The sequence below is a fragment of the Aythya ferina genome (assembly GCF_964211825.1).
Source record: "Aythya ferina genome assembly, chromosome: 3".
Taxonomy (NCBI): domain Eukaryota; kingdom Metazoa; phylum Chordata; class Aves; order Anseriformes; family Anatidae; genus Aythya; species Aythya ferina.
Window position 1 is genome coordinate 26,358,321 of NC_140298.1, and position 13,692 is coordinate 26,372,012.

At 35.9% G+C, this 13,692-nt stretch overlaps 1 long non-coding RNA gene across 1 annotated transcript; it reads left to right on the forward strand.

The window, feature by feature from the left end:
* The first annotated feature begins 1,068 nt into the window (after positions 1–1,068).
* LOC311433746 lies at positions 1,069–6,900 on the forward strand. Its single transcript, XR_014690932.1, has 3 exons — positions 1,069–1,341; positions 1,747–1,835; positions 4,824–6,900. It is a non-coding gene; the product is annotated as an uncharacterized lncRNA (long non-coding RNA).
* The last annotated feature ends 6,792 nt before the right edge of the window (positions 6,901–13,692 follow it).

Genomic DNA, 13,692 nt, shown 5'->3' on the forward strand with positions numbered 1-13,692 from the left:
ATCTAGCAACAAATCCTTAAGGCCTAGGTAATAGAATGATTGATAGAATTTGTCAGAGAAATTTGTGAAGTGCAGGCACTTTTGTGTTTCCTACATTTTGCGGTGTTTCAAAGTGCTGATAAGTTATGCAGTTTTCTGACAGATACAGCTGAGTTAACCACAGGAAAATGCATAGGCACATTTCAGCAGATCCATGTGTGTTGCAGCCTAGGAACAGACCAGGTGCTGCAGTGGTAGGGCTTGCATAGACACAGATCTTATTGCCACCTGGCCCTGCTTTGAGTAGCATCACAAAAAACCTTTCCTCTCCTGTGTCAGGCTGAGTTTGTAGGTGGGTGAAGCCAGAAAAGTCTGCTTCTTTGGTACCAGGCATGACTACAGAGAGATCAGCAGCGGTCAGGAACCTGTCCTGGCTGGGGCCATGGGACTCCAAGGGCTGCATCTCCAGTTCACTTGATTTCTGCATTTGAGTCAGAAGTACTTTTGACTGAGAGGAGTGGGAGTTAAAAGACACATCCTTGGGCCTCCTGTTTGTTCCTTCCTGAGTCTAAGCAGCTGTGTGTTCATTGCATATGCTTGTTGATTACATCTCAGACTTCCATCTCTCTGTTCCCTCTGTGGCACAGATAAAGGCCTCTGACTTTTTCACTGTAGCTCAGCTAATTGTAAGAGTTACACTGCTAGAGATGGAGGTTTCTAATTAAATGCTCTAGAGATCTCTCTTAATTTCTCTGACCTCATTTCAACATAGGAAGTCAAGCTGATGCCTAATTTAGTGCATTAGCCATTTCACTGAAGTCAATGGGTTGATTACAAACTCTCATGAGTATGTCCCTATGCATCCCTGCCAGGCAAAAATACAATGTCTCTGCGCTTCAAAAATCCCAAATGTGTAAGGCACTCAAACAGGTATTTTATATCTCTCAGTAGTTCTTTTAGATTTAGGGAATGGCTTGGGCTTAAAATTAAGCACATGCTTAAATGATTTGCAATCTGTTCTAAATTGCATAAGAGTAGTAATTTGCAATTATTCAGAGCAAAATCAAAGAACTTGTGAAGTACATCAAATTCCTTAATAATTTGTGAAAGTTAGGGTATTGTGTTGCTTGCAAGAGCAAACAACAGGGTAGATAAGGAGAAAAATCTGTTCTCAGGGAGGCGATCTGAGCAAAGTCTTGGAAATCATTGTTCCAGCTGGCTACATGGATCAGCCTCCTTATGAAGGCATGGGATATAAGTTGTTGCAACAGTGACAGGAATTTTCCTGACTTCAATGCATTGGAAATTTCCCATTAGAGGTTTATCCAGATTTAACTCAAGGTCTGCACGTGAATTATTCAGGTGAGAGAACATAATTTCAGTTAGAACAAATAATGCAGGAAAATTTATGATACTGTTACAAAATGTTAACTAATCACAATAGATTCAGATTTATGAAATGAACTTATATGGAACTATATAACTGAAGCTTTTGTATTTAACTGCATCTTAATGATATCTAGCTACCTGCTCTATTTGCATTCTAGCCTTGCTGATATATCAGTCAAAATAAATCAAAAACTCCTTTGCTTTCAACACAATTGTCCGTGAAAACAAGAGGACCAAGTAGTAGCTTTGAACTTGCATTGCTTAGGTCCAAATGAGACATCCATTGTAACATGAGAAAAATCAGGAAGACAGGAAGAAAGACTCAAGCATTTTTTGTTTGTTTCCTTTTTTTTTTTTTTTTTTCATTTACTTTAATAGCTCTGGAAATTCTACAGAGAAGTGTATGTTTTCACAGTACATTAAAGACATCAGGTGGATCATATTAGATGCAGATGCACTGTTGCATGGTGAGTCGGGTGCCAATTTATGTGAAATAAATTCCTTTTGAGTCTAAAGAAAAGGTTTCATTCAGTTACTGGAAAGTGTGTGATATTGCTATTCTTTCATCTAAGATCTTTTAAGAACTAGATATATTGTGAGTCACTTTCCCTATTTTGTGCTATTTTCCATTTTTGTAGCACCTCCCTTCCTGACTTTAGCAAAGCAAGTTCCTAAGTACTGTGAGAAAGGCTGTGCTCCTAATGATAACACTGATGATGTTTGCAGAGCCGGGAAGCCACATGAGAAAACTAGTTATGCAGATCAAGAAGGATCAGATAAGCTTCTACTTCAGTGGGATCGAAGTGGAGTTTCATATTAAGAAAAGCATTTGATATGTGTTTCCATATTCTTGAGTCTGCATACACAAGGAGAAGAAGCTTAGCTGATATGAATATGAAGTTGAATATGAATATGAATATGGCCTCTGCCAGGCTGCATCTGCTTAATACCGGGTGCAATGTTCTCCCATTGCTCATCACATTAAAAAACTTTCCACTAATTCAGTGGAACTGCCTAGATGATAATATATATAGATGATAATATATATTAAGATTACTTGTAACTTCTGCAAACATGGATTTTTTTTTTCTTACCTGGTGCAAGGAGGTGAGAAAGGGTGAAACAAATGAAGGGACACACACACACACACACACACAAAATAATGCATTTCTTAGAAGCATAGAAGCATACTTTAGAAATAAAATGAATAGAATTTTGTAGAATTCACCATTTGATGCTTGTTTAATTGATACCAGTAAGTAGTGATTAGGTAGTAGTCTACGTAGTATCTAGGTGTAGCTAGCAATTATTTTAAATATCTCATTTTTATATACATATATATTTATGTATAATAAGCATATAAATATATATAATATATAAATACATATAAATATATAAAACACATAATATTATATAATAATATAATAATACATATTTTATATAATATATAAAATATATAAATATACATATCTAATATATACATATATTTATATATATTTTATATATATATCAATTACAAAAGACAACAAAATTATTGGAACAGTGCACCATAGGTTGCTCCTTATTTATTTTCTATTAAATGTTAGTGAGCATTTCAATACTTTTAATATCAGAACAGAATATTAACCTGTAGCAGGGATTATAGATTTTATCAATTACAATATTAGACTGTATACTTTCAATATGCTACACCATATATTTCCTCTGTTAAAGTGCTTTGCAACAGATGGACTAGATTAGGCCAATCAGATGGACTATATTAGGCAAATCATTTGGAGAACATATATGATTATCAAATGATGGATTTCTAGTCTTTTCTTTACACTTTTGGAGTCTTGTTCTTGTACAGCATATACATACTTAATTCACAGATAATAAACCTCTGTAAATTTTTCCTAACAAATGTAATGCTCTATAAATTTTCAAACGTTTGCTGAACACTAAGAACAGAATAAACCTAAAGAGGTGGAGAGGTTCAGAGGGTGAAGAAGGACTGATGTCTTTGTTCTGGAGCCTTTGGCTTGACTAAGGAAGGCCTGAGGACAATCAAGTAGGTGCTCATAGAAGACTTGGCTCCATTTCACCCTGCACTGGGAAAAGAGGGAGATTGTAGAGATCAGAGTCAACTAAGGTAGCCTACAGTTTGCATGGGGTCCTTCAGGTATTAATTTATATGATACCCATACTCTTTACCAGCCTTAAATCTCCTCAAAGAGCTCCACCCCATGACTGCCATAGCTTTTTAGGGTATAAAGCCTCTGCTCCCAGCAGTTTCTTGACAGCATGTTTTCCTCCAAGATGTTTTATGGTATTATACATCCTCCTATCTATCAATGGACTTTTCTCTGGCAGCTTTACATCAGACAGAGCCTAAAGTGAAATGCAGAGTGACTTGAACCAAAGGAAATTTCTCTGAGGCTCAGGAAGGTGTGTTTGGAGCCTTGTGTTTATGTAGCTGGCTTCATTTATCTTGTTGAAATAACTGAGAAGATACTAGCAGAGTAAAGAAAATCTACCACTGCCTTACAGACAATGCTTAAAGAGGAAATTCAGTAAGAAAATATGTTATCCTATGGAATTTGTACAGTTATTTTCACAGGAGTATTAATTTATCATAATGCCAACACAACACTTTAAGTAAATGAAAAAATGGGTTTAAGGCCAATAGTTTAAGAATAAGACCCATAACATCAGAGACATAGGTATGAAAGAGTAGTTTCTAGAGTGTAAAGCAATCATGTTGAATTTTACTGCTAGTGAAAGATTTGCAGGCATGGTCCAGAGAGTAATAGGAACCTAAATTTAAATGAAGGGTGACTTTTTAAAATTACCATGTAGTTCTTGTGTTGTCCTCATTCTAGTGCTGTGCTCTGTACTTGTCTGTTTCTTTAGCATTTTGATTCATGATTATTCTGTACCCACTATAATTTAATTAGGGATAAAAATATGAATCTGTGTAAAAGGTAGTGTGTTTTTTTTTGTTTGTTTGGTTGGTTGGTTGGTTGGTTTTTTCCTCTCTCTTCCTTTCTCTCTTTCTGTCAGGAAAGCTAGCAAGAACTCTGAAAATGTTCAACATATTTGCAGGTTCTTTTGTAATTTGAAATGTCATCCAAATCTACTTATTTTCAGAAATATGAGGGATTAGGAAAAAAAAAACCTGTTATTTCCTCCTATTGCATGTAAGAAATTGAAAACTGCAGTACAAAAAAAAAAGTTTTTTTTTTTTCATTTTAAAAGTTAATGGTTGAGATTGCTTTAACAACCTGACAATATGTGTAAATTTATTTTAAATAAATGAAATTTATTTAAATTAATTTTAAATAAAAACAATCTGAGCAATTTCATAAAACATAGCATTTGTTAAGGGAAAAAATTATTTAAAGTAACCTATTTGTATTACTTTATATAGGAAAATTTGTAAATAATTTGAAAATAATTTGTATTACTTTATATAGGAATAGATACTACAGCATCTCTGGATGAAAAAAATAAGCAAACAACAACAACACAGAAAAATAGATTTGGAAGGCAAAAAATCTATTTCTAGAAGTAGTGATTATTTGTTAGAGACTGCTCACATTCCTTGAGACAGAGCGAGATACTTAAAAGGAATCTAAACAGATTGATCAAGAAGGTATCATCTACAGTGCTTCTACCTGTGATAATGGAGTCGAAAAGTATTTTCCTCTTCAAGATTAAAAAATGCTCCTTAAGGAGTGTTGTAAACTGTCTTGAAACTCTCATCTTCCTCAGAGGCCAGATGAAAACCCTGGTGAAAAGGGAGGTCCAGACATCACAACAACAATGTCTCATGACAATGAATTAACATGACACCAAATGCTCTGTATCAAAATAGAGGTGAAGTATTACAGATATGTGAACAAAAGGCTAATGGATGATATTACATAAATGAAAACAGAATAAATAATTCAATTGCTTTTTAGCTAGTCAAGACTTAATCAGAGAAATCAAAGCTTTCAAGTGCAGTATGGAGCTTTAGGACTGACCAGTTTTCAAGGATCTTCCATTCTACTTTATAACTCTTGCTGATGCTGCATGTTATTCATCATCAGTGTCAAAAATTGTATCAACTGCTACAACAGCATGACCTCTACAGACAAACATCATCCCTTTTCACCATTTGAGAAGGTGAATTGCATCACTTATCAGTATGTAGAATTGCTTGCTGATTGATAGTAGCAGTCTCATTGGAATTTAGATAATTTTAGTTTGAGCAGAATGCAGAAATAGTTGCAGCTCCACAGGACCTTCATCTGCCTCCTTTCCATTTACTTATCTAAAATAGATCCTTGAAGCCTCTGGAGATCCAGCACATTACATGTCTGCTAATGGCACCAGCATGTAGGAGGGCTTCTTAGGTAGGAGTGCAAAACAGCATTTGAAGCTATATTGGTCAGAGTGCATGAAGACAGCAAGACGTGTTGGATTACAAAATTGCAGCTGCTGTAAACATACCTGCCAACAGGGCACATTATAAAAATGAAGATATCTGGTAACACTTTAGTGATCTACCGAAGCAGTACACAAGCAGCTAATCTCTTGATATGCCATAAATAGTGGATCCCGGACTTATACTATGTACTCTGTGAATGTGGCATATTTGGGATGTGCTACAGTTGCTGAAGAACACACCAAATTTACGTTACATACCTAGAGTAATGGCACTGTTGGAATGTTGTGGGACACATAAGTCCTGGAAAAGCTATGCTCACTGTAAATTCAACAGAGTCACCTGCACCTGCAAGGTTGTTAAGGAATGACTGGAATGAGCAGCTTGTGTTGCAAGAATTATCTCTATATAGAGGAAACTGTAAAGTTTTACAATAGCCTGAAAGTCTCTGATTGTTTACATTAGAGTCATTAGAGTTGGATCCTTTTTATTTTTTTCCCCTGTAAAAACAAAACAAAAAAGCAAAGCAAGCGAACAAACAAACAAAAAAACAACAGTGTGTTCAACTCTCATGGTAAAGATTTACTACCATTTCATCCATGGGACTCATTCTGCTCAGTGTGATGGTAAGGATGCTAGTTAATGACATTTGCAGTGTTGATGAATATGATGCAGTTTCTCACTGGGTATTGGTATGTACTTTGTATGTATGACCATAACAATTAATTTCCCATATGTCACAAAATATTTTTTTTTTAGGGAGGCAGATGACTCTCATGACCAAACCACTTACCTGTTTGATCTGCAGTGTTCATAGAAGGTGTTGAAATCCATTAGTGTTCCAGGACACTTCCTTCTACTCATGAAAGAGTAAAGGATAATTATGTTATTTTTTAAAGAAAAAATAATTAAAACTAGCTGTAAAAAAATAGTATGGTACTGTAAAATATGGTTAATAGAAGCAACTTTAACTTATACATGTAGATCCAATTTTTCCAGTATAGCATTTATACAAGACCTTCTGTATGAAATTACATGTCTGACTGGCATTGCTTTTCCATTTCACTTCTGTAAGATAATGAATTGGGAAAAATAAAGGAAAATATTTATTCATTTTTAAATGTTTAGTATGGTTACATCCACTCCTTGTAATTTAATCTCCAAGTAAAGATAAGAAGAAGGTAAAGAGTGTCATTCTATCTCAAAAAAAATAAAAAAATAAATAAATACATAAATAAAACAATAGCAGTTTTGCTGAAGCCTTCGCTTTTGTGCTCTGAGAAAATAAACCAGAATGTTTCATTTCAGCTCAGATCCTAAGACTTTGAATTGGTTAGTTAATTGAAAATGCTTAACATGGGATGGTATTTCCTAGCAATTCCCATGGTGTTGTTTGGGAGTGTATGTGAGCTAAACTCTGGGGAGGATTAAACAGCCCAGGATGCAGTGAAGAATTCCCCTCTGAAAAAAGTTGTGTTATATGCTCCAAGATGAGCACAATTATGAAGACAGAGTTTAATGAGGGAATTTGCATTTTAAGTCACACATTTTAACATAATTAAAACAAAATGTTTTTCATCAGCCCTGAATTGAACTGGAAGCTTTCATTTGCTCAATACTTTTGAAATGAAGATTTTCAGCATAATTTAAACAGAAATGTTGGATTATTTAACTCTGTGAAAATAATTGATATTGATAAGTTTATTCAATATGTTTTTGTTCGTTTGTTTGTTTGTTTTCTAGGCAAAGAACAAGTGTTGAAATACACATCTTCACATGGGCTGGAAATTTGAAGTTTGGTTAGGTTTGAAGTTTGGTTAGGTTTGAAAAAAAATATCTTGCTGGAATATAGTCTGAGCTATAGTGATTTTACAAGGTGAATAAAATGCCTGCTGCAACATGTCTATATTTGTACTACTCATTGTCACAGAGGGCAAAGAAAGGAAGTTCTATTTAATATTAATGAGACTACTTTCTTCAGGAGAAAGCATTAAAGACTCTGGGCTCAAACATTATTGGTACTGTGTGTGGTATTTCTTTAAGCCCATCAATTGAATGGGGAAAGTAAAGCGTTGTTGATATGTTAAACTGGTGCTGAATGTTCCTTGCAGTACACAGGACTTCCCTCAAACCTCTCTCTTGGAAAAACCTTGGGAGGATAAAGCCATTTTGGAAATATGAAACACTGAGCAAGTATCTGAATTAAGAGATTATCCCAAAGATATCAAATTCTTTTTGGATAATCACTACTAAATTCTGCGCATGCCTTGTTAGAAGTATGAAACATTTCAGCAGGCTTTGTCCAACAATACAGTGCAATGTACAAACATTCAGTTCAGATCAGTAAAGGCTGAAAAGAGCAGAGATATCTCAATGACTGCTAAATATTAACAAAGTCCCAGGCACTAGAGCAAATGCAATTATAATTTATTGCCTTTATAAACTGGAACAATTATATTTTAAGGTGTCCAAAAAAGCACTCTTGTTTAAATTGTCCTCAAGAATACAATTATATGCTTCAATAATGATTTGTGATCTATACACCCAGGAAGCAATGTTCTGATTTAGACATGCTAAAATGAAATTATATTAAAAAAAAAAAAAAAAAAAAAAGTTTTTAGTCCACACGTAGCTGGTTCTAATGCATTGCTAAATGTAAGCTACTCCAATCTCAAATGATGCAAATGAGCATAAGGCCACTGATTTAAATGAGGTTATGCTAATTGACATCAGATTAGTAGTTTCATCCCATATATTCTATAATCAGAGAAAAAGAATACAAATTTGTGAAATTATTTGCTTTGATAATATCTCTGCAATTGCTCTTCTTTGAAGGATTTATGAGTAATTAACTGATAAACCAGGCTGAATCAAATTAAATATAATTACTGTGTAATACCTATGCATCTGCAGCTTAGAGATTGTTTAAATGAATTACTCTGCTGTTTGTTCAGTCTAAATCCACCAGATGTATCATCATCTGTGAGCTTCCCTTTTTCTTCCTGCACATGAACAAATAGATTTGGGAGTGTTGTGTTGTGATAAGTGGGCACTACAGCTCTGTCCTAACTGTAAGTTTCAGTGTGTGAGCCAATAACAAGTTTCAGTCTGTGTAAAGTCATGTCTATGTTGGCAAAATGGTGATACTCATAAACTACAAGAATTTAGGGATGAAAAGAAGATAAACCTTATAGTTATATGGAAATCACTAGTTTAAAAACATTAATTTTTCATTAAAAACATTCATTTTTAATTTAGCTATTGTGACCTGGAATGTAGACCAGCCTTGAAAACCAGACTATGCAGATAAGAGACAGGTTCCCCTAGGAGTGGGATAGGAATTAAAGGAGAAAAAAAGGCTATGAAATCTATAGAATGAAAACAAACAAACAAACAAACAAAAAAAAAAAAAAAAGAGAGAAAACAAATTTTCAAGGTGTGGGCTAGAGAAGAGAATATAAAAATTTCCCATTAACTGCACTTGGGATTTGTTGAACACTTTTTGAATTATTATTTGTGTTTTATACTTTCTGCTTTTGGTAGAGTTATGTCATTAATTATTAGTTCATTAAAGTATTTTTTGCTTCTGTGATGGACTGTCAGTGCTTTGGCAAGCCAGGCAGTCTGTTTCCAACTCCTGCTCTTTGTCAGAACATTTAGGGAGTTTCTCTCAAACTTCGTGTATTTCACACCCTCTTAAATCACCAGGGCACTTGCTTTTCTGTCTGTCTTATTCTGCAGATACAATCCACCTGGTGTGCAGTGAGTGGAAAAATATTTTGCAATGATTCTTTGATGTTTGTGGACAGTTCAAAGTTACTCCCATTTTGAATATGAATGAATGGAGAAAAGAAGGAGGACAGTGTCATGGGTCTGAAAAGATTCATCAGTTTCCCAGCTGCCATTACATGCTGAAGCTACTTGTCCCTTCTCCTATAGTTCCCTCCCAGGCAGAATGCATGTTGGCTTTTTGCTGATGTTGAATGTTTTTTGCAAAATTCATCACCAAGTGTCATTGTTGGATGCTGGACGCAGAAAGGTGCTAACTGTGGTACAGTCAAAGACACTCATGAGTGAGAAATGTTTAGTCTTAATCTTGCATCCATTAATTTATTTGGTTTGGGGCTCAATAACCATGAGCAGAAACAATATTGCAACACTCCATGATTAATTGCAAGTACATTTGAGGTAACCATCATCTTTACGTGAGATGATTTTCCTTACCCTTTGCACATTAAAGGTCTTGTAAAGACTTTGTTTTCCTCTTTGTGAGGATCCCATCCCACCTGACAATTCTAGCTTGTGTATCTCAGGAAAACAATTGAGCCAAAAATTTGTGAAGATGTTCAGAGCTCTGTGCTGCCTTCTCCTGTATCTGCAGACAATATTTTGCATGATAATCAAGAGGAAGGATGCTCAAATGAGTCACTGCACATCTCAAATCCAAGCATAATAGAACAAACTGGGGTTACCTTTGGTTTTCCTGATAGCAGACCCATCATGAAAGTAGTATGATATATACAAAAAAACTGTATTATGAAACTTATTAAATCAGTAGTTAAAATTTGAATAGAAAACTGGGAGGAAGCACTGGATATTCATTAGCCAGATACCATGGATACGCCAAGGATGGAAATTTACCAGATTGCTGTGTATTGAGACATAAAGAATGAAATTATTACAATGCTTTATTTATTTATTTATTTATTATCAAATGTATTTAGTCCTAAATCCAAGCCACTAGATATAGGTTGTGAACTATAAGAAATTCACCCTTGTTTGAAGAACTGGAAAATTTTTGTCAAGCAATGAGTCTGGTATTGGGGAAGATGTTTATCTGATACGTAGATGAAAGGTAACGTGATTCTTCTGAGAGAGAAGACATATCCTTAATTTGCATTACTGTTTGCTTTCGTTCATTTTAAATTTCTTTTACTTCTTCTTTATTTCTACTCTAGTATTAATTGTGAAAATAATTCTTTCCTCTACAGGAAATGTTGTACCAATACCAATACCATACCAATGCTGATGGTATAATGGAAATATGATCTGGAAAGACTCTTAAAATGTGGGACATGCCACTCACTATTTCTATGAACAAGGTAGTGTTCTCTAGAAAGATTAAATGTGAAAAAGTAGCTACTTCCACATATTGCTCATAGATGCCAGATAGCCAGCTTTTGATGAACAATTAATTTGAGTCAGTGACACAACGAGCTAGGTCTAGGTGGGATTTAATACCCTTGTTCCTACTGGAGAAAATGATCTGAGACCCCCACCCTTTTCTCTGTGTGCCAGTGTCTAGTAGAGGAGGTGCTATGACTGGAAACTGATATACTTTGGTAATCTAATTAAAACCAACCAAACAAAGAAACATAAAACAATGATTTTGAACAGCGATTTACAAAAAATCTGTGAGGGCAAATCCAGAGGATTGAGAAACCCCTGTGCTAAGAAAAACCTGGAATGGTTTCTGTTACCTACTGCAAACCATGTCTGTGCTGTCTCTAGATCCCAGCTGGTTATGCTCAAATGGTGTGAGTGTCCCCACACTTAGCCAAAACCATGGTTTATTTATCTCAGAAATTATGCAAGTGACTCTCATTATTCCATTTCTTAGTTGTGCTTGGCCTCCTTTGTGATTTGCATCTGTCCTGTACAAAGTCAGGGTGGGATCCAGCTGCTCCACAGCTGAGCTGTCAAATGGCTGGCAACACAAACCCCCTGGGCCATGCCAGTAAAGAAAATGTCTGGCCATCATGACCCCTCCTGGATAAATTCTCCCACATTATTCTGGCAGGTGCTGGGTATGTGTGTTTCAGTAAGTTTAAGATCTTTAAACATTTACTTGGCTCTTTGCTTTCCTGTTAGAAAATTGAGAGATAATCTGTTTCTAATACCTGCCAGGATCTCTTGAGCTTGTAAGATTGCCTTTCCCTAAATTATTAAACACCATCTTTACAGAGAGGGGTAAGGAAGAGGTCGAGCGCCATAAGACTGTACCAGAAACTCTGGTCAAACAACTTTGTGTATTCAAGCTACTGGACTGTCCCAAGGTCATATTTTCAAAGTGGCTCTGAGGAGTTACATTTTTTCTCTTAAATCCCATTAAAAATTAACATCCCTTTTAAACATCCCTCTTTGCTTGTTAATTTGGAAACCACAGTGTTACTCAGTGGGGCAGGGAGATGTCTCCTTTCTGCAGGAAGGCCAGGGCCAGTCAGGGACTAACAGTACTGAGTGAGAAGACAATGGCCAGCAGAATTATAGATGAAATCCTGCCCCTTAAAAGACAGTTGGTGTTTCTGGAAAAGGGAGGCCCTGAGGCCCTGGGAAGAGGAAGAGCCCAGAAAGAGCTGGGAAGAAAGGACAGGGATGAGGTAAGTGTAGATAACTGAAACTTGAAAGAAGGAGAGAGGAATAGGAGATGTATCCAAAATGAATGATGGGCAAGTGGAGCACATGAAAGTAGGTTGGATGTTTCCTGGGCAGAATAAAACATTGGATAATCTACCCTTTTTGGTGACCACTAAAGTAGACATCAGTCATTTCCGTGAAAGCTCTGAAAACCACAAGCTAGTTTTATTATGTGCACTTAGAAGATTATATATATACATGTATGTATATATAAATGCAAATATGTAAGGAATCTGTTTGCCAGATATTTATGTTTCAGCAGTAGTGTCAAGTTACTGAAACATTGATCTCGTTGACCCCGCTAATTAAAAAGTGCTCTAAACTGTGATTTTGAACCTTTGTTCATTTTGTTAATGTCAAATACTTCTTCAGTAATCACACAGTTATATAGGAGGTGGTGGAATTCAAATATAAGGTTCAAAGACTCCTGTGAAGTAAAGAAAATAGTTTGCCTGGTGCAGATGTGATCAAAGATTAAAACATACCACAGTACATGCAGAATGATTGCATTCTGTATTTATGACTGGGTAAGCCTTGGCAAATTGTTAATAATACACTGCTGAGAGCAGACAAACATGGCAAAATACTGGCAATTTGGTTTATCAGTATGCTCTGGCTGTTTGGTTCTCCATCAGAGTTTACAGCTGCTTCATGTTGTTGGAGTAATGGAAAGCTGCCAGAAGTTTACAAAGGAAAGTGGGTCAGCATGTGCTTTTATTTTTTAAAAATTATAATTAATTTTAAAGGAAAAATACAAAAATCTTTGTCTAGGATCACAAAGCTGACACCAGCCTCTACAGCCAATTTGACATGCCAGACTGACTTTTCATAGGCTTTTCTAGTTATTTAAAATGAAGCTACTCTTGAACATAATTGCTGTAACAAATGTCCATCCACAGGAAAAGCCTGGGGCTGTCATTCACCTTCTCTACAAGTGGCCAGAGGCAAATCAAGCATGACTTACTGCCAGAAAGCAAGCAGTTTGATCTCTGCAATTGGTAAATTTGTTTTGGGACGGAGTCTCTGCTGTCATTCTGCCCTTTCTGTGCTACGTTTTACATGGTAGTGGTGTGCCAGTCCCTGAAATTTTGATTTACTGATAGGTATGATAGTTTTGAAGGGTCACAGTGAAGCCCCACACCTTGTTTTTGACTCGTGGAGCTCCTACTGAAAGAGGAAGAGGGACAATTGGTACAAGAGGGAAATTGGAGCAGCCACTCCGCTGCTCCTCCTGTGGTGGGAGATGGGGCTCTGTATTTCAGCCTCCAGAGACACTTCCAAAGTTCATAAACCCAGTTTTGTAGTGTACACAGCACCATCCTGATGAGATAAGATCTACCACGGACATTGAAGAGGTGATCCCATTAAAAATCAGATTCTGTAAAACTGACTAACTGAGAAAATCCAGTTCTCTCTCTTGTAGTTGACACTAGGATAACAAGGATCCTAATATAGGTTGACATTTTTATGGCCAAGCAGACCAGAATATTAAATCC